At 40.3% G+C, this 18,508-nt stretch overlaps 1 long non-coding RNA gene across 2 annotated transcripts; it reads left to right on the top strand.

Annotated features, from left to right (window-relative positions):
- Positions 1 to 1,481: 1,481 nt before the first annotated feature.
- LOC138390215 (uncharacterized) lies at positions 1,482 to 9,524 on the top strand. Of its 2 annotated transcripts, none has more exons than XR_011234535.1 (3): positions 1,482 to 1,513; positions 4,878 to 5,089; positions 9,205 to 9,524. It is a non-coding gene; the product is annotated as an uncharacterized lncRNA (long non-coding RNA). The 2 variants fall into 2 exon arrangements; XR_011234534.1 differs by lacking the exon at positions 1,482 to 1,513 and adding an exon at positions 1,561 to 1,608.
- The last annotated feature ends 8,984 nt before the right edge of the window (positions 9,525 to 18,508 follow it).

Here is an 18,508-nt window from a genome sequence, read left to right as displayed (position 1 = left end):
TAGATTTTTGCTCTTCATATTATAACTTTCTAAATATTTGTATTTGTGCCATGTATGTATCTTACTTTCTTTTTTAAAACCATTATTTTTAAGAAGGGAAATAAGATGTTATAGACTGACGATATGAACCTGAAAAGAAGACGGTCTTTTTGAGAAAGAGGACGGGGCAATGGGGAGCTGAGGGCACATCAACTCCACCTCTTAGTCCCTAGATAGGAGGGACAGGGACACAGCAGCCTCTGCTCAAGAGGGCTGTGGACCATCGTGTATTGTTGTATATATTTAGGTAATTACATTGTACGTTTCCATGATAAGAAAATTAGGTTTTTAGTAAAAGTGGTAGGAGTAGTTTATGGTAAAATGGAGGATGTAGTAAAGTCTCAGAGAAGGATGGGGCTGCAGACGACACACTGGAAAGAATTAGACACAAAGCAAAGGAGGTGACCCAGGGAGGAGGAAGGGCCAGGCTGACTGGGGACGGGCGGTAGCAGGGAAGACAGGGGTGAGGGGACCAGCAGAAGGGGCCAAGGAGGCCTAAAGATATGCCAGAGAGGCCCTCCCGGCTCCACCTGCTCTCACTCTCCTATTTTTAAGGTCTGTCATCCTGTCAAGGGGAAAACAAACCTCTTTTAAAGTTGTTTTGTTGTTTTTCTTCACAGAAGAATGTTGAAAGGCTTGAGAAGGAGCAGGAGAGTCTAGGAATGCAAAAATGGAACGATACCTGCCGTGCATTTGTGAGGCCTGTGTCTTCATGCCCACCAACACGATGGCTGCGGCTGCCCCATTACAGCACCCGTGCTAAAATCTCCGTGCGTGATCCACTCCCCCTGCTGCCCTTCCCTGACAGCAAACACAGGGCACTTCACCTCCCTAAACCGCAGCCAGGGCCAATTACATCACTAGGTGGCACACGCATATGAGCAGTAACCTGAGTCGCAGAAAAGACAAAAGTTAGAAAACTAGAAAAAGCAAACGCATACAACAAAGAAGAAATTTCAAGACTAAGGTAAACAACTGAAAATTCCACTTTTGAAATCTTTACCACCAAATCACTTTTTTTTGGTGTCCCGTCAAGACTTGAGGCCACTCGAGTACTTGGTGATGACAGGAAGAAATAGCCCCGCACCAGGGGGCAGCAAACTGCAAGGCACACAATAAAAGAAGTTGAAAAATCACAGGAACCAAGTGCCCAGTTGCCCCTTCGGGCAGTACATTTTTATCTTGAGTGGCCTCCTCCGGTTCGCTGTCCGTACCCCTTAATCTTCGTGTCCCACCCAAAGTCATTTCTGCCTTTTCCCAGACGTGCAGGGCCCTAGTTTTGCTCCAGTGTCTGTTCCACAAGTCTAGGGTAAATCGGAAACACGCTCGGCCTGTTCCTGGGCAAGTGTGGGACAGGGACAGAGCCATTGCCTGCCACTGTTTGCACTGAGAGGGTGGGGGAGGAGGAGGAGGAGGAGGGACTGGGTGCAGGCGGGCTGGTGGCAGGGTTCAAGTTCGCTGACGTTGGTGCGGGGTGAGTGCAATTTCCGGGGTGACCCTTCTCTCTTATGGGAAGAATGCCCAGTCTGGCCCGGGCCTCCAGAACGGGGCCTGTGCATGCGGTCCTGGGTAGGCTCTGCTTCCCCCCAGCTCTCTTGGGGACCTCTAGGCCCCTGGAAAGAGTGCCCTGTCCTCAGAGTGGGTCTTGGAGCAGGCCGATCACGCTTACAAAAAAACCCTCTCCCTCCCTGTGCCCTGCTGGGCTGTCAGGTCTTAGCCAGGCTCCCCTCTGGTCACACTTGCTGTCCCTGGGACTTGCCTGGCTCCCTCTTTCCGCCTACCAGAAGAGCAGTGGGGACAGGCAGCAGCCCCTGGCGATTAAGACCTGGCCACTACCTGGTGGGCACGGGTCGTATGCAGGCAGGGGACACCTAAGTCGGTGAACTCTTTCCTGGCACCTTCCCTCGGGGCCTCAGGTAACTCCCCGTGCCCCGCCGGGCCCGTCCCCGCTCCCCAGAGTTCATGCCCGCGGCCGTGGGCAGCTGCTCCTGTCCCCAGCGTCTCCTGTCCCCAGGGTCTCCTGTCCCCAGTGTCTCGCGCCGGCTCAGACCCCAGGAGCAGGGGTCGGAATGTTCCCCTCTGGCCCTGAGGCCCCCTCCGCTGGGAGCTGAGAACCCACCCAGAGCTCTGCTCAAAGGGGTCCTGAAACAGGACAGGGAGGCCTGTCCCTCGATCGCGGTCTTGGTCCCGGTTCGGGCTCCGGCGGAGCCTCCTGACACCCTCGCAGGCAGCCCTGCCAGTGGGGTCTTGCCCCCCATGCCCTCTGCGGCCGCCGCCGGGCAGACTGCTGGGCCCACCGCGATCGCTAGGCTGGGGGCCAAAGCCTCCTCAGCCTGCAAAGCTGCCCTCTGATAGGGTCGCCCGGCTCCCGGGCCAAACTTACAACTGTGCGTGCGACTGTCGCTGTCACTGTGCCAGCGACTGCTGCGTAGTGGAGCGTCCCTATGGTGGAGTCGTCTGGGGCCAGGCCAGGCGCTCCGTCCTCTGCTCGGTCCCCTGCACCCAGGGGTCCTCTGCTGTTCCTAGCAGCGGAGGAGGAGGAGGGCCCGGGTGAGCAGCCCGTCAGCTGTGACTCGATGGTAGATCTCTGACTGAAGCCCTCCCTCTGCCGGGGACGTGAGTCTCGGTATAGTGCAAAGTCACCTTGCCCTTGTCCCATGAGGCTAGACCTCAGTATGACCCTCTGCACCTGCGGGTCGTTCCTGGGAAGTTGCGGATTCCTGCTGTATCAGCAACTGCCTGTGTGCGTGTGTCTGTGTGTGCCTGTGTGTGCATGTGTCTGTGTGTTTGTGTAGGTGTGTGTGTGTGTGTGCATGTGTCTGTGTGCGTGTGTGTCTGTGTGTGTCTGTGTATGTGTCTGTGTGTTTGTGTAGGTGTGTGGTTTATGTGTGGTTGTTTTATAGATTTTTTTCCTTAAGTGTTTCAGTTACTTTTTTAGGAGCATATTTCATCTGACTCATCTGTTTTCTCATAATTTTCATGAGTGTGTTTATTATAATAAGTTAACTGTCACGTATAAAACCTTGGACCTCACATCTTTTAATACCACACTACTTAGGAAAACCAACCAGCATTGTGTTATTGCCTATTTATCGTAGGTAACCTGTGTTAATTCTCATTTTATTAGGACTGCTGAAAAAAATTAATATTAATTATGTCACTTGCTGTGAATTTTGCCACAGAGATTTGTAATATATAATACTTTGGATGCCTCAATACTTGTACGTTTCTTTTAAAATATATTTGTATGACTTTGAAAGAGTTTTAAATATAATATTTTTAGGTCCATGTTAAGTGTGAGAAAAAACCGGTAGTGTGTTTTCACAGTTGTATCCACAATGCAGGGCACATAATTAATGCAATACTATTATGAAAAGCAATTAAACCCCATTCATACTTTGATTAAATTAACAAGAGAGTGTCAAGAAGATTTGGTTAGCTCTATGGCATTCTCTTCCTGGGGGTGGGGGAACTAAACTTTAGCTCATTCCAGTCAGCAATGACTTTCTGGCTCCATGCAAGTGTTGCTCATTAGTTTCCATCTTGCCCCATAACTTTCAGTAGCTATAGAAACGCCTCCATGGTTTAAGTCAACACTGACGTCCTGGTTTCTCTTTAGCCCCCTTTGCCCTTCCTTTTAGTCCCTTTTGTGGGTTCAAATCCAAAATCTTAAATGACCCCATGTTAAGACTTGGTATCTGTTCCTGACCTTCCCCCTGCCCAGAGTTTCAGGTTTCTCCTGGGTTTTGTCCTGTCTTCACCCAGGACTCCTGCATCTCATGAGTTTCTCTTCTCAGCTGGTTACATGAAACTTGTCCGCTGAAAAATGCAATGCTGCCTTCCTCCACAAAAATAAGACCAAACAAAAATTCCAACAACAAAAACCGACAAGAAAAAAAAATGTCCCCTCACGTTCTGTATCAGTAAAGTATTCCACTAAGGGCTCATGGACAAACTAACATGTGGTTCTTTTGTTTTTTCACTTTCATGAGTCTCTCAATTCCATTACCTTTTCTCCACCTTCTCTTCCATGACTTTTAATAACCACGGGCACTAAACAAACACAGTGAAATGCTGGTAGGAAGTTAAACTGTACATGCTTTTTTCTAAAATATTTTAGTATTTTGTACCAAGCATCTTTTTCACCCAGGCGTCTACCTTTTGGGATCAGTCCCATGGGAAAACTTAGAGGTGGATGGATGGAGAGTTACACATAGACAGGTTCATTTTGTCAATAATAGTGACTCAGTAAATAGTATAAATCTCAAAATATAAAAGTGGGCGAGTAAACTATGAACTGCAGTTCAAAGTGGCAAATATTAATATTTGGGAACTTAATATTATACTGTTCTAGTGAGAGAATAGACATGTTGTCAAGTAAATCCCCACATAAAATAGTGCTATTTTTAAAACATTTAAATTAGGTGAGAAAATGTTCATATGTATGATGTTAAAGTATGTGCATTAAATGATGTGTGTTTATATACATGTATACATATATACACTCACACGCAGTATTATCTTAACTTTGTAAAAGTTATATATTCACGAATTCAACAAATAGTTACTGAGTTCTTAACATTTGGGTGACATTTCTCACCCCAATCAAGAACATTGCCTTACTTTGTCTCTTGGTGACTCTATAGTAGCTGACATATTAGTGTCATAGAGAAAGACAGTTTGTTTAATGAGACCCGTCTTCAGAGAAATGTGGCCTTCTGCTCTGCAGGTCCAAAATCTAGGTGGTTATTAGGGAACCTAAAGGTATTGAGATTCTTACAGGTAACTTATAAGTACTAAAAATATGACAGGTGCTAATGGCTCCTACACTTTTCCAGCGAAATACTTCATGGGATCTATTGTGGTCCCAGTGTTCATGGTTTAGGGCAACAGATCACCCTGATTGGGAGACAGAGAACTGCATGTTCATCGTGGAGTTGGAGCCAAGGAACGAGAGAGTCTCGCTAGAAGAGCCCCTGGTACCCAGCAGAAGCTACACCACTCGTGATAAGACTGCTCCTGCTGAACTCCACTGTCCTTTCTGTCATAGGTAAGACCTCACAGATTCTGTTTTCGGGGTGACAGCTTAGTTTGTTTTTTGGTATTTCGTTTTCGTATGTTTTGGTTTGTTTTCTGATTTGGGTACATGCTGTCTCAAGCTGGTTCATTTTTCTCTAATTTTTACAATTGATTTTTTCATATCCACAGGGCTATCTGCATAATTTAGGGGGCCCAGTACAAAATGAAAATACAGAACATACTTACAAATGATAAAGCATTGAATTATGGAAATACTGGGAATCTAGATTGGGCTTAGTTGAGAAACCACCATGGTCCATGATGCCACTGTGAGTGCACATAGATAAAACCCCCAAACACAATCCCCACACCCAACCTTCCCCAGACATGAGGGCAGCAGTGGTCGCTGGACAAGGGAGGGAAAGGTAAGGCCTTTTAGGGCCAGGTCACAGAGGAGCCACTGGCCAAGACCCATCCCAGTGAGGCGGTGAGAGGTCAAACTGCATGAGCCCTGGCTCCAAGTCCTAGAACCTGCTACATTGTCCCTTTGGACTTCACTTACCAGCTACAAAGCCCAGTTAAATTTAATAAGAATTTTAAGGCCGGGCGCGGTGGCTCACGCCTGTAATCCTAGCTCTCTGGGAGGCCGAGGCGGGCGGATCGTTTGAGCTCCGGAGTTCGAGACCAGCCTGAGCAAGAGCGAGACCCCATCTCTACTAAAAATAGAAAGACATTATATGGACAGCTAAAAATATATATAGAAAAAATTAGCCGGGCATGGTGGTGCATGCCTGTAGTCCCAGCTACTCGGGAGGCTGAGGCAGGAGGATCGCTTGAGCTCAGGAGTTTGAGGTTGCTGTGAGCTAGGCTGACGCCACGGCACTCACTCTAGCCTGGGCAACAGAGAGAGACTCTGTCTCAAAAAAAAAAAAAAAAGAATTTTAAGAAAGCAGCCACAGAACATTAAGCCCCGCGTATGAGGACCCTCTTCTTAGCATGGGGCCCAGTAAAATTTTTCTGGCCACACACCCATGAAGCAGGCCCCACATCTTCATTTCAATAGATTGGTCAGGTTAATTTACAACCATCTAAAATACATGCGTTCCTACATGAGCACACCGTGGATATTTGAAAAACAAAAACTAGTTCTACTCCCTGTTGGGAAAAATGGTATTTTATTTCAATTTAAGTGTTCATTTTTCTTGTTCTTGTTACCTGCACATCCTTTTATAAATTAATGGGATACCTCCTATTTTTTTGATTTTCATTTTGGGGGAGATTCTAATTGGCTGCATGGATATTACCTTCTTAGCTCTTGCATACTCACTCCATGGGCTGCCATCCATCTTTTAACTTTTTGAAATACAAAATATTTTGTATTTAAACTAGTCAAATATATGAATGCTTTAAAAATTATTTTTGTTCCATGAAAGCTTCCCAATCCTCAGGATATAAGTCTAGTTTCATAGATTTATTTTTAACACAACCTATTTTTTTGCTTATTTTAGTTTTCATGCTTTTCTCAGTATAACTGACAAAATTGTACATATTCAAGGTGTACAACTTAATGTTTTAATATACTTGCATACTATGAAACAATTAGTACAATCAAGCTAATTAACATATCCGTCACCTGACATAGTTAGCTTTTGTGTGTGTGAGTGGTGAGAATACTTAAGATTTACTCTCTTAACAAATTGCAAATATACAATACAGTATTGGTAACTATAGTCACCATGCTGTATATCCATTTTCAGAACTTAATTTATGTGATAACTGCAAGTTTGTACTGTTTGACCAACATCTCCTCATTTCCATTAACCCCAGCCTCTGACAAGCACTATTCTACATTTTACTTATATGAATTTGACTTTTAAAAAATTTTTACATATAATTGAGATCATATGGTATTTATCTTTCTGTGTTGGGTTTATTTCACTTAGCATAATGTTTTCGAGGTCTATCCTTTTAGATCCATGTTATACAAATGGCAGGATACCCTTTTTAAAGGCCGAGTTGTCTTAACATTGTGCGTGTGGATCACATTTTCTTTATCCATCCGCCAATGTACACTTGTTTCCATAACTTGCTATTTTTTGAAATGAACATGGGAATGCAGATGTCTCTTCCAGATAGTAATTTTATTTCCTTTGGATATATATCCACAAGGGAGATTTCTGGATCATATGGCAGTTCTATTTTTAATTTTAGTTGAGGAACAGCCATACTGTTTTCATTAATGCCTCTGCCAATGGCAGCAGCTGGTCTATCCTACAGAAATGTTCCATGTGCATTTGGAAACAGTATATATTCTGATGTTGGGTGGAGTTATAAATATATATACCCACACACATATAATTTCATATTTAATGTTGGTGTATATATTTGAATTTACGTCTGTTTTACTTTTTGTTTTCTATATGTCTTATTTTTTTGTTTCTTATTTTGACTTTATTCTTTTCTTTTGCATTAAGTCAATATTTACCCTGTGTTATTTTAATTTGTATAATGAGTTTTCTCTACATTCTTTTTTTGGTTTTAGTTTTGATTGATGTATAATAATTGTACCTGCTAATTACCATGATTTGATTATTACACAATAGATACATGTATTGAAACAACATTGAACCTCTATATTCTTCTGATAGAAGTGTTACTCCTATATAGCTTTATTCTCCCTTTCTCCCCTTTTGTGCTATGAATGTTATATTTGTTATTGGTTATAAACGCAACAATATGTTTTTAGTTATTTCTTTATATAATTAATTGTTTTAAATAAGCTGATAGAAGGAATAGAGCAATTACATATTTGTAACTTTGTGATGTTAAACTTCTTATTTTCCATTTTTGGTTCTCTTCATTTGTGGATTGAAATTATTTTCCACAAAACTTTCCTTAGCCCCATATGGCTTCTCTCCCAGCCACCTCCTCTGCACTGTCATTGGCAAACACATTAAATTTCAATTTGTTACGGTCCTAAGGATACAGTTACAAACACATTTATAAAGCTCATTTTACTTTTAAAAATCAGTTAAGAAAATAAATATTCACTTATTCTATCTTATAATTATGTAATTACCTTAATTAGTGTTATTTTTCTTACACATTCAAATTATTGTCTGGGCTCATTTTTATTCAGTCTGAAGAACTTCTTTTAGTATTTTTCATAAGGTCCGTCGGCTAGCAACAATTTTTCTCAGTTTTTACTTCTCTGAAATGTTTTTATTTCACCTTTATTTTTAATTTTTTTAAAAAAATTTTATTATGGGTACATAATAGTTGTGATGTTTTGATACAGGCATGCAATGTGAATTAATCAAATCAGAGTAATTAGGGTATCCATCACCCTTTTTTTAATATATAGTTTTCTTGGGTGTACAGTACTTGCTGGACAGTTTTTCTTTTTGAGAATAGAAAAAATAATTTATAAATAAGAACTTGAAAATCTTCCAAGAAGGCAAAGAAATCAAGACCGAAGAATGCTTATTGGATAGAGCAATGAGGTCAGAGTAATGGCAGCTGATGACAGATTGGACTGGTTTGGAGATGGCAGAACTGTAATGGAAGACAATAGAAGTCTGGGGATCAGGTAGTCTTGACTGTATCCAAGTAGAAAATTATTTGTTACAGCATCAAAGATGGCACATGGGGGGTACAGCAGGCTGAAACCAAACGTGCTTAGATCTGGTGGCTTAGGGCAATATCTATAGGTTAAGTGGGAGAAAAGTTACCACTCTACCATCAGATTATATTTGAATAAGGAAGTGTACCATGAACATGGCAGTCATGATCAAGGTTAAGTTTAATGTTAGAGTTCGTTACAATAAAGGTGTGGTGGATGGGTGTCAGACAAGCAAATAAAATTGTCAGCTGCTACAGATGCTGTAATCATTTTATTAACCCCATTCTAATGTTGAGTGTGTGAATACAAACAACAGAGGGAACGGAGGGACAGGGTGGCAGAAGCCACCACCATGAGAGCTTGGATGCCCGTGTTGAAATGGGATATTTCAGTAAGGACACTGCATAATCCAACCCTCCGTTCTCCTTCACTGGGAGTTTCATTTTTGTCCTCCAAAACTCACCTTCCCAAACTGGTTGGGTCAAAGCAGTAAAAAGATATTTGCATTCTGCTTCCTACGCCAGATTCTCTGACTTGACCTCTGGAAGAAAGAGACTTTCACTTCCATAGGTCTGGTGAAGACGGCATTTTCTTCTTTCCTGAAAAAGTGGTGCATAGACTACTGTGTCTCTGAAACCTAGGGCCCACTGGGTAGTGTGTGTGAAGGCCGCCACATGTCTGTTGAGTACGCAAGGATACACTGGGTAAGCTGACATGATAATAAAAAAAAGTTGGAAATTAGAGTTATTTTTTGACTTCTGTTTTGTTGACAAGGACTGAGACCAGACAGCCCACCTGGGAAACGCTACCTAAGAAACTGAGCTCACACATCATAAAGTTTGGAACCCAGCTATTGCTACGCCATTATTTTCCAGGGATTAGACCCTTTGGTGGCTCCTCTTTCCAATAATTCCAGGGCCACAGTTGTCCTGATTCGACAGGTGGCATGACAATTATGAGCCTGAAGGGAGATGAACTGACAGCATCTCTTCTTCATAATCATGTCTTAGGGACCACAGTCCACATACACACAATAGCGCCAAGACTCAGCTGTGTGTCTGTTTCTCAGCTTTAATAACAGCAAGAGCTCAAGCCTCAGGTGGGTAATGGGAGGAGGAAGGATTTCCTCAGTGATGTCAGTAATCCTCCCATATTTTATATCTTCCTGAATTATAACTAATTAGGTGTTTTCAGATAAAGTATAAATATTTTTAACATATAACAATATATTATAACAATGTAATAATAAATGTATACATTTTAGAATGGAAGTTGGTAATTTTGTGAAGTTATATTTGAATTAGAATTTTATCTGTTTAGTATTTCTCATTTTAATAAATTAGTACAACATATTATCTTATGCATTTATGAAAAATTTCTCCTTTAAGGCACAACAAATCTGAGCAAATTCAGAATGATTAAATCATACTCATTTTTTTGTTTGGAGACATTTTTGTATGTTTCTAATACTTCAAGACTCTCCAAGTAATGAAGTCATAATGTTTTACGAACTTGAATGACAAAAGTATTCCTTTATCATAAAAATCCTCTAAATTTACTACTCCTATTTTTTCTCTGAAAGTTTCACATTGTACTTAGCTCAAGAAAACATAGCAACAAGTAAATTTCAATGTAGTTGTTGAAAGTCGCAAGTTAATATTATCTGAATTACGTAAGGTTAGTGTCTATTTTTTAAACGGAAAAGAGAGAGGATGGACACTGTTGAAAACAGAAAGAAATTGAATGATGATTACAGAAATTATACATCTGTTGCTCGTGGGAGCATGAAAACCTCCAAAATCTTGATCAGTAGAAAAACTTTTCTGTTCCTGAGCATTAGAGAACTTTGTTTGCCTTAGAATATTTCTTGATAAAAGCCCTTGACTTTCACATGGAGGAGGGAGGGTGTCTGAGAGGAAGGGTCTTGATGGGCCCCGGGCACGTTCCTGAGCACACAGGACTTGCCATCCATTTTTTTCTTAGCGCAACATCTGACGCAGTTCGTAAGACTTTTTGTAATTATGTGTTCATTTATTTGTTTGACATTTATTTGTTTGACATTTATTTCCCCCACCAGATTGTGTACTTTGGGGGACCACAGTATCCCCTGGCACACAGCAGGCACTGGATAAACATTTGCTGAATGGCCTCCTGACCTATCCAAAGGCTTGCCTTTTTCCAATCGATGTCCACCCTGCCACCAGGGTCTCACGTGTAAATCTGATCGTGCTACTTCCCTGCTTGTAGCTGATGGCTTCTCAGAGATCTGAAACTAAATCCTTTAGCTCAGCAGTCCCCAACCTTTTTGGCACCAGGGACTGTTTTCATGGAAGACAATTTTTCCACATACTGGGGGTGGGGTGGGGTGGGGATGGTTTCAGGCTGATTCAAGCACATTACATTTACTGTGCACTTTATTTCTATTATTATTACTACATTGTAATATATGATGAAATAATTATACAACTCGCCGTAGGTTGGGGACCCTGCTTTAGCCTATCACAAAGTGTTCTCACTACCTGCCACCTCCCCGTGTATCCCTAATGTTCCAGCCACCCTAAACCACTGTTTCTTGCCTCTTTACTTTTATGTGCATTCTTCTTTCTGCCTCAAATGTTTTTCCTCCAACTTTTTCACCAGCCAACTCCTAAATCCTTCAGAACTTCACTGTTGTCACCTCTTCCAGGACCCTTCCTGGATCTGTTAGATATTCTCCTCTACACTCCTAGAACACGTAGTGTTCATCTCTATTTCCCACACTTCGTTGGTTCATTCAAATGCCATCCCATCTATACTCTAAACCCCTTGAAGGCTAGGGTTTTGTTTTACTAACTTTCACTGACACAGTACCCAAAATCCTCCCGAACAGAATCAATTATTGTCTTCTCTGCACCTACCTCTGTGGCAGTATACGTCACAGTCACTAATGTCTGTCCCCTCTGCTCATAGAGGATACTGACCATGTGTTATTAACCCCTGCACCGAGCCTGGTGCCGTCGCGTTGCTCTGACGTGGCTGAGAAGAACCATGATGGGGATGTGATACTCATATTGCTAGAACTTTTAAGGATTGCATCATATCAGAGTCACAGAGATTATGATCTCTGTATCAGGAGTCATGTCATTTTTCTGAGAGTGGACATAAGAGCACTTCGTGTTATTTGAAGTCTTCTGGGTGTTTTAATCCTTATTTTGCATCAATAAATCCTATCTACTGAGATAAGCAGGTAATGAGTTTTATTATTTATTTTTTATTGGAGGAGAAGATAAGGTTTTTAATTAAATAGTGTACCTTAAATTATCCAGTGAACGTGGGGTGCACAACCAAGACTAGAAGGAAATGAAATTTGTTCATCCACAAGTCTGGCACTTTATCAGCAAGATTTTACTTGATAAAGCTAAAGCTTTCAGACAGATGAAAATAACTTTTAGAAAAATAATCTAACTCCAAGCTAGGGTCATTATAAATTGATGATTAAAGGGGGAAAAAAGAAAAATGAATTGTCAAATGGTCGCCTAGAGTATATAGAAAGGATATGAGTGAAATCTTCATAAATTTTTTTAACACTTCACTGTTCAACTATTTTTAGTAATGTCCCCTTATCTATAAAGAATTCTTATATTATTCTCACTTCATCTTTGTAACAATTTTATGAGTTTGCAGGTCACTGCAGGAATTCCTGTTTTATTAGATGAGAAACTGATGTTCTCACAGTAGCCACTAGTTGATAGATTATTGAACACAGATGTCTACTCACCTCTGTGTCCACAATGCCCCCAGCACAGGGTCCTGCACTAAGGTGGTGCTGTAAACATGCTTGCTGAACGGGTGAGTGAATGGATGCAATTGTATCCTGATACAAACATCAGGTTCTTTGTACTTTCTGGTCTTCCAGAAAGTATGCTCCAGAATATTTGAAAAAAGAAGTCACTCCTGGCTGCCTTTCTAGAGAATTGGTTGTTCTTTATTTTTTCACTGAGCTACCCATTAATATAATATAGTCATTATAAATCCACCACATCTAATTTAAATAGTGTTCTCTAGTGCTCCGAACTTGACTTTAGTCAAATTTCCTTAATTATTCAAGTGCCAAAGAGATCTCTTACTCTCCTTCTCTAGAATAGTTTGTTTTTTGAAAAAAATCAAACTACCTGCTGCAACCCATTAATAGGTGGTAAAATTAGTGGAATATGACCAAACTTTTTGAAAAATGAAGTAAAATAATAAAACGTATTCTTTACCTTGGGGTTGTGGTCAAGAACGTTTGAAAGCCACTGCACTAAAGTATTGCCCCATTTTACTTAAAAATGTAAAATTTTCTCTAGAATGGAACAATCTGTCACCAGATCAAGCAGGTTTCAAACTTTTTAACTTTCTAAATGTGACCTCGGTTTAAGATCAAATAGCTATAAGCCTAAAAATCAATTTTGTGTAAAAAAAAAAAAAAGGCCTTTGATTATATTCAAGGATTTCTTAAGCAGCCAGCTGAACTTTGAATACAAATATAAATTTCTAGATTTAAAAATGTGTTTAGCCTCCATCTGCAGACGGCCATTTGAAATACCATCTCTCAGTAGGCAGTGTTTATCCTCTCCCTTACCCATCTGGTGATAGCTGAAAAATTTCTACATTCCTTCTAAGATTCAAAAAGTCCTTTTAAAATATACTATTTAGACAGTGAGACAGGAATGTGAGAAAGTTTTTTTAAAAATGGAACAGAGGCCAGGCGCCGTGGCGTGTACTGTAATCCCAGCTACAAGAGAAGCTGAAGCAGGAAGATGGTGTGAAGCCAAGAGTTCGAGACCAGCCTGAGCAACATAGCAAGATCCCTGTCTCTTTAAAAAAAAAAAAAAAAAGGAATAGAGACAGTGATAATCATTTAAATGATACTCTTTGTTTGCAGACCCCAACTTATCTTATATGAAGACATTTTGCACACAGAGGAACTGGTCGAATGAGATTCAAGTTCAGCAGTTTTACAGTGTAGGCCCAATGGAGTCATGTTTACCAGGCGCTATAGTGAGTAGAAAGAACGTGGACCCTGACACCTAAGGATCTGGGTTCTTCCCAGTTCTGTCACTTACTAGCCATGATCTTGGCTAAATCCCTTAAAATCTCTGAACCTGATCTGTCATTCGTAAAATGAGAATAAAAAGATATCCTATCTCCCTCATAGGGTTGCTGTTTGAAGAGTAAATGCTTTCAATATGCCAGGTATAATATCAATTGCTTTACATAATTCATCAAAAACACCATGAGGTTAAAACCTATTTGTTTGATGTGATCAGAACCAGTAATTTGTAGGTAAATCTAAAAAGTCAATAACAGGGTGGGATTGCAAAAAAAAAAAAAAAACAAACAAACATATTTTAGACATGTTTATTTTAACCTAAAACATGCAAATGTATACCTATTCACTTTTGATGTGGGGCCAAGGCTCTTTCCCTGAGTGTGAGTTTATTAAGTGGAGTGCCATTGCATTTTTCTGCATAAACCAAACCTAAAATGTATTTCCTCTGATTTCCACTTTGGGTTTCTTTAGAGTATGAACGAGAACACTAAGAAAAGATATGAGTGCTGAATCTTTCTAAATTTTTTGTTACTTTTCTAGTCTCAGTTATTTCACCCACAGGTAAGTAAACAGCAATTATTTTCTAGCAACTTGCTTTTTTATTAAGTCATTCCAAATCATTCAGCTTAGTTTCCATAGAGGCAAGCCTTTTTTTTGTATTCATATTTCACTTAATTAAAGTAACAAGCAAAATATGTTTTACAATTCACTGGTGGGAGCTGAAGTACATAGCCCGGTTGAAAGCATTCAGCGTGACGTGGGCATCGGACAGCAAGCTTTTCAGAGAGAACTGGGAGGATCCATCTGAAATCTCAGATAAGTGCAAATTGGATAAGTGAGCTTTGGGTTAACTCCATTTTCCAGATGAGGCTATTGAGGCCTAGAAAGTTAATTGCCCTTTTTTTTTTTTTTTTTTTTGAGACAGAGTCTCACTCTCTTGCCCAGGCTAGAGTGCCGTGGCATCAGCCTAGCTCACAGCAACCTCAAACTCCAGGGCTCAAGCAATCCTCCTGCCTCAGCCTCCCGAGTAGCTGGGACTACAGGCATGCACCACCATGCCCAGCTAATTTTTCTATATATATTTTTAGCTGTCCAAATCATTTCTTTCTATTTTTAGTAGAGACAGCGTCTCACTCTTGCTCAGGCCAGTCTCGAACTCCTGACCTCCAGCGATCCTCCCGCCTCGGCCTCCCAGAGTGCTAGGGTTACAGGCGTGAGCCACCGCGCCCAGCCTAACTGCCCATTTTTAAATGCATGTCTCAAATATGAAGAGTTCAAACAGAAATGCAGAAAGGGGAAATCTAACACAACTACGTAAAGGTCACAGAAAACTTTCATAAGGGGGTGATACTAAGTCAGAAAGGTAGCAGGAGGAAATCAGGCAAATAAGAGAAAGGACATTCGAGGCAGAGAAAACAATGCTGGTAAAGTCCAAAAAGAACATGAAAATGCAGAATTTATTTAATAAATCTTCTTGATTAGAGCCTAAGAGGCAGGGGGTATAGGAGTGGGGAGAGACTGGAGATCCACCTTGGGATGATTTTGTGTGTTCACCAATTTAAATTTACTTAAAGGCTACTGGCAGCGATTTTCCTTAGAGAAGCAACACAATCAGATTTGTATCTTACAAACATCATTGCCATGGCAGGACAGAGGATGAACTTGAGCCAGGAGAGACCAGAATAAAGGAGAATACCTGGGAGGCTATTGCAGGGAAATCAAGGGGATGGTGACGAGGATCTGAATGAGTCAATGTTGGTGACATCTACACGATACTCTCTTCCCACTACGTCTCCTCCCTTTAGCCAACAAGTCTGCCCCCAACACTAAGGGGCAATGTCACTGCAGGTAGCGTTCTGTCAGCCCCACTACTGGCTTAAAACTAGATAAAAATGTTTCTGCTCACAATCTGTACCTGCCCATCTTTCCACACATGATGGGGTTATACCCATAAAGGAAGAGTGATAATGGGTGATCAGGTGCCCATCTGTATGTAGGTTAAATATGCTCTGTGAGCTAGCCTGGAAACCCATCAAAACATTATATAATTATAAAGTAAAATTAAAGAGTCATCTCTAAAAATTGAAAATCAAATCAAACAAATAAATGTAGTTGTATATGCTGTTGGCATAACCTCAAAGAAACCATTCCAGATTACTTGAAATCTCAGTAATTAAGACTGTGAACCCATAGTGAGATGCATTTTACATAATCCTTGCTGCCCCCCACAAAAAAACCAAAAAACAATTTTAAGTAATCATATTGTTGGTAGTAATATTTACATTGATATTCTGAGACTTCTGGGTGTATATTGTGGGATTATGTTAATGAGTAATTATACGATACTCTACTTATTATTCTTAGTGCTGAAAATTGGAATTTTTAGCACGGTTTGATAAAGGAGACACAGACCAAAGAAATGAAGTAAAAATTCCGTAGCTCTGAGTATCAGTATAAATTCATGATGTCTTTTCTATTAAAACAATCATAAATATTACCTTAGGCCACAGAAAGGCCTAGAAACCTAGTGACTTAATCTCAATGAACATTCCTAGTGCTCTGATTACAATCTCCAAACACCATTTCCCAGCAAAAAGGAACCAGGCCTCTTTGGAGAGACTGTTGCTTTCAAGTCCAGCAGGAAATACACAAGATAAGCCTGGCACATCTTGTCATATCACTTAGCAAGGATGCTACCAGTGACAATTAGAGTCATGCAAATGGACTCAGGAGCCAAATTAAAGAGGCTGTCACTGGCCAAAAATGAGACAATCTGAGCATCCACAAGAGCAATAATTTCAGCAGATTAAATCACATCAATGGGGCAAGGCATGAAAAATTACCTGCAGGGCACAATGTACACTACTTGGATGATGGGTACACTACAAACCCAGACTTCACTATACAATATACACGTGCAATGGAATTCAACTTGTACCCCCTAATCTATCACAATTTTTTTAAAAAGGAAAAAAAATACATCAAGTATGTTTAAATCCATAAATTGCTAATGACACACACACATTAACTGTTCACCACTGGAGATCTTGGTAAACAACTCATTATTTTGAAGACAAGGGAATCAAGCATTTATTCTGCCTTTCCTAAAAAACTTGACCACTTTTCCCCAAACAGTAGATGAAGGGAAGTTTCTATCTATAGAGGTATTTTAGCTAATAAATGAAGAAATACTAGAATTAAAATACCATCTTTTTAATACCTCATTAATTAATGGATCAAAAGCTGCTATGTAAAACAGGCATATGAAATTCAAACTAAGAAAAACTTTGCAGGGCAAACAACACAATTTTTTCAAAAATAAACTGGGGAGACAGAGAGATTGCAGGGAGCCAATAGGTAAGGGGACCCCAAACCAGCAGCATCAGCATCACCGGAGAATTTGTTAGAGACATAAGCTCTCAGGCTCGACCTCAGACATACAGAATCAGGAACGCTGGGCTGAGGCCCAGCATGGGTTTTAACAAGTTGATTTTGATGCACTCTAGTTTGAGGACCACTACAATAGTTTAGAAGAGATTTAGGATGCATATCAAGCAATTGCAATATGGGTACCTTATTTGGCTCCTAATTCCAAAAAACTGTTACAAAGTTTGACATCTATAGACAACTTATGACATCAAGGAATTACTGCCAATTTTCTTAGGTATAAAAATGGTATTATAACTACACATTTTTGAAATTTATTTACTAATTTTTAATTTTTTTTTTGGTAGAGATGGTGTCTCACTATGTTGCCCAGGTTAGACTCGAACTCCCGGGTTCATGAGATTCTCTTGCCTCAGCCTCCCAAGTAGCTGGGACTACAGGCATTTGCCACTGGACCCAGCTTATGCATATTTTTAAAATAGGCCCTGAAGTATTTACAAATAAGATAGGATGCCTGGGATTTGCTTCAAAATAGTAACAGAAAGAAGAGAAGCAGGTGGGGGTACAGATGACACCAGATTGGCTAGGAGCTGACAATCGTTGAAGCTGGATGATGGGTACCTGGGTATTCTTTATACTTTTTTTTTATTTTAGTATATTTTTGAGATTTTTCCATTTTAGAAAGGTTTTTTTTAAAAACTCAAATAACAATAAAGTAAAACAAGAGACTGTAACTTAAGCAGAATTAATCCAAAAAATGAAAAAGTATATGGTACTTGAAGAGCAGTACTGAAATACATAAAGTAAGTGACAAAAATTTTGGAAAAAATCGATACACTAGTATGTGGCAAAATGCTTTTGCTTTGGATGTATGGGGAATCTGGATGCTCTGTCATTCCTCTGATGTCATTTGAAGTCACTGACCCCGTGGAAGAGGATGAGTTACCTGGGAGGAGAGGGACCACAGTCTGTTCAAGGGTATATGAATACCTACACACATCTGCTTTCTAATTTCCAAACTAGCTTAGCTTTTGCAATGCAATCTGTTAATAAACTCAGGTTTATTTCCATTTTTAAAAGGTTACTACTTTAGCATATTATGAATGCAACCTGAGTAGCTTAATGTAGATATTAATAATGGCTGATTACTTTTTCCCTAGAAAGGGGATAATCTATCTTATCTGTCACATAGGGAAAATAGCCAACCTGTGTTTGAGAGATGTCTGGAGGCCTCCATGGCTTGAAACATCATCTCCAATGATTCACTGATGCTCTGGATCTAGAGTGTCATCCAAACAACTAGTCTTGAAATTTTTTCGGGATAAAGCATTTTAAAAAAAGTAATTATAAGACTGCAGTAGCCCTTAATA

This window comes from Eulemur rufifrons, chromosome 8, assembly GCF_041146395.1.
Source record: "Eulemur rufifrons isolate Redbay chromosome 8, OSU_ERuf_1, whole genome shotgun sequence".
NCBI lineage: Eukaryota > Metazoa > Chordata > Mammalia > Primates > Lemuridae > Eulemur > Eulemur rufifrons.
Note: the sequence above shows the minus strand (reverse complement) of the source record. Positions and strands in the feature narration are given on the sequence as shown.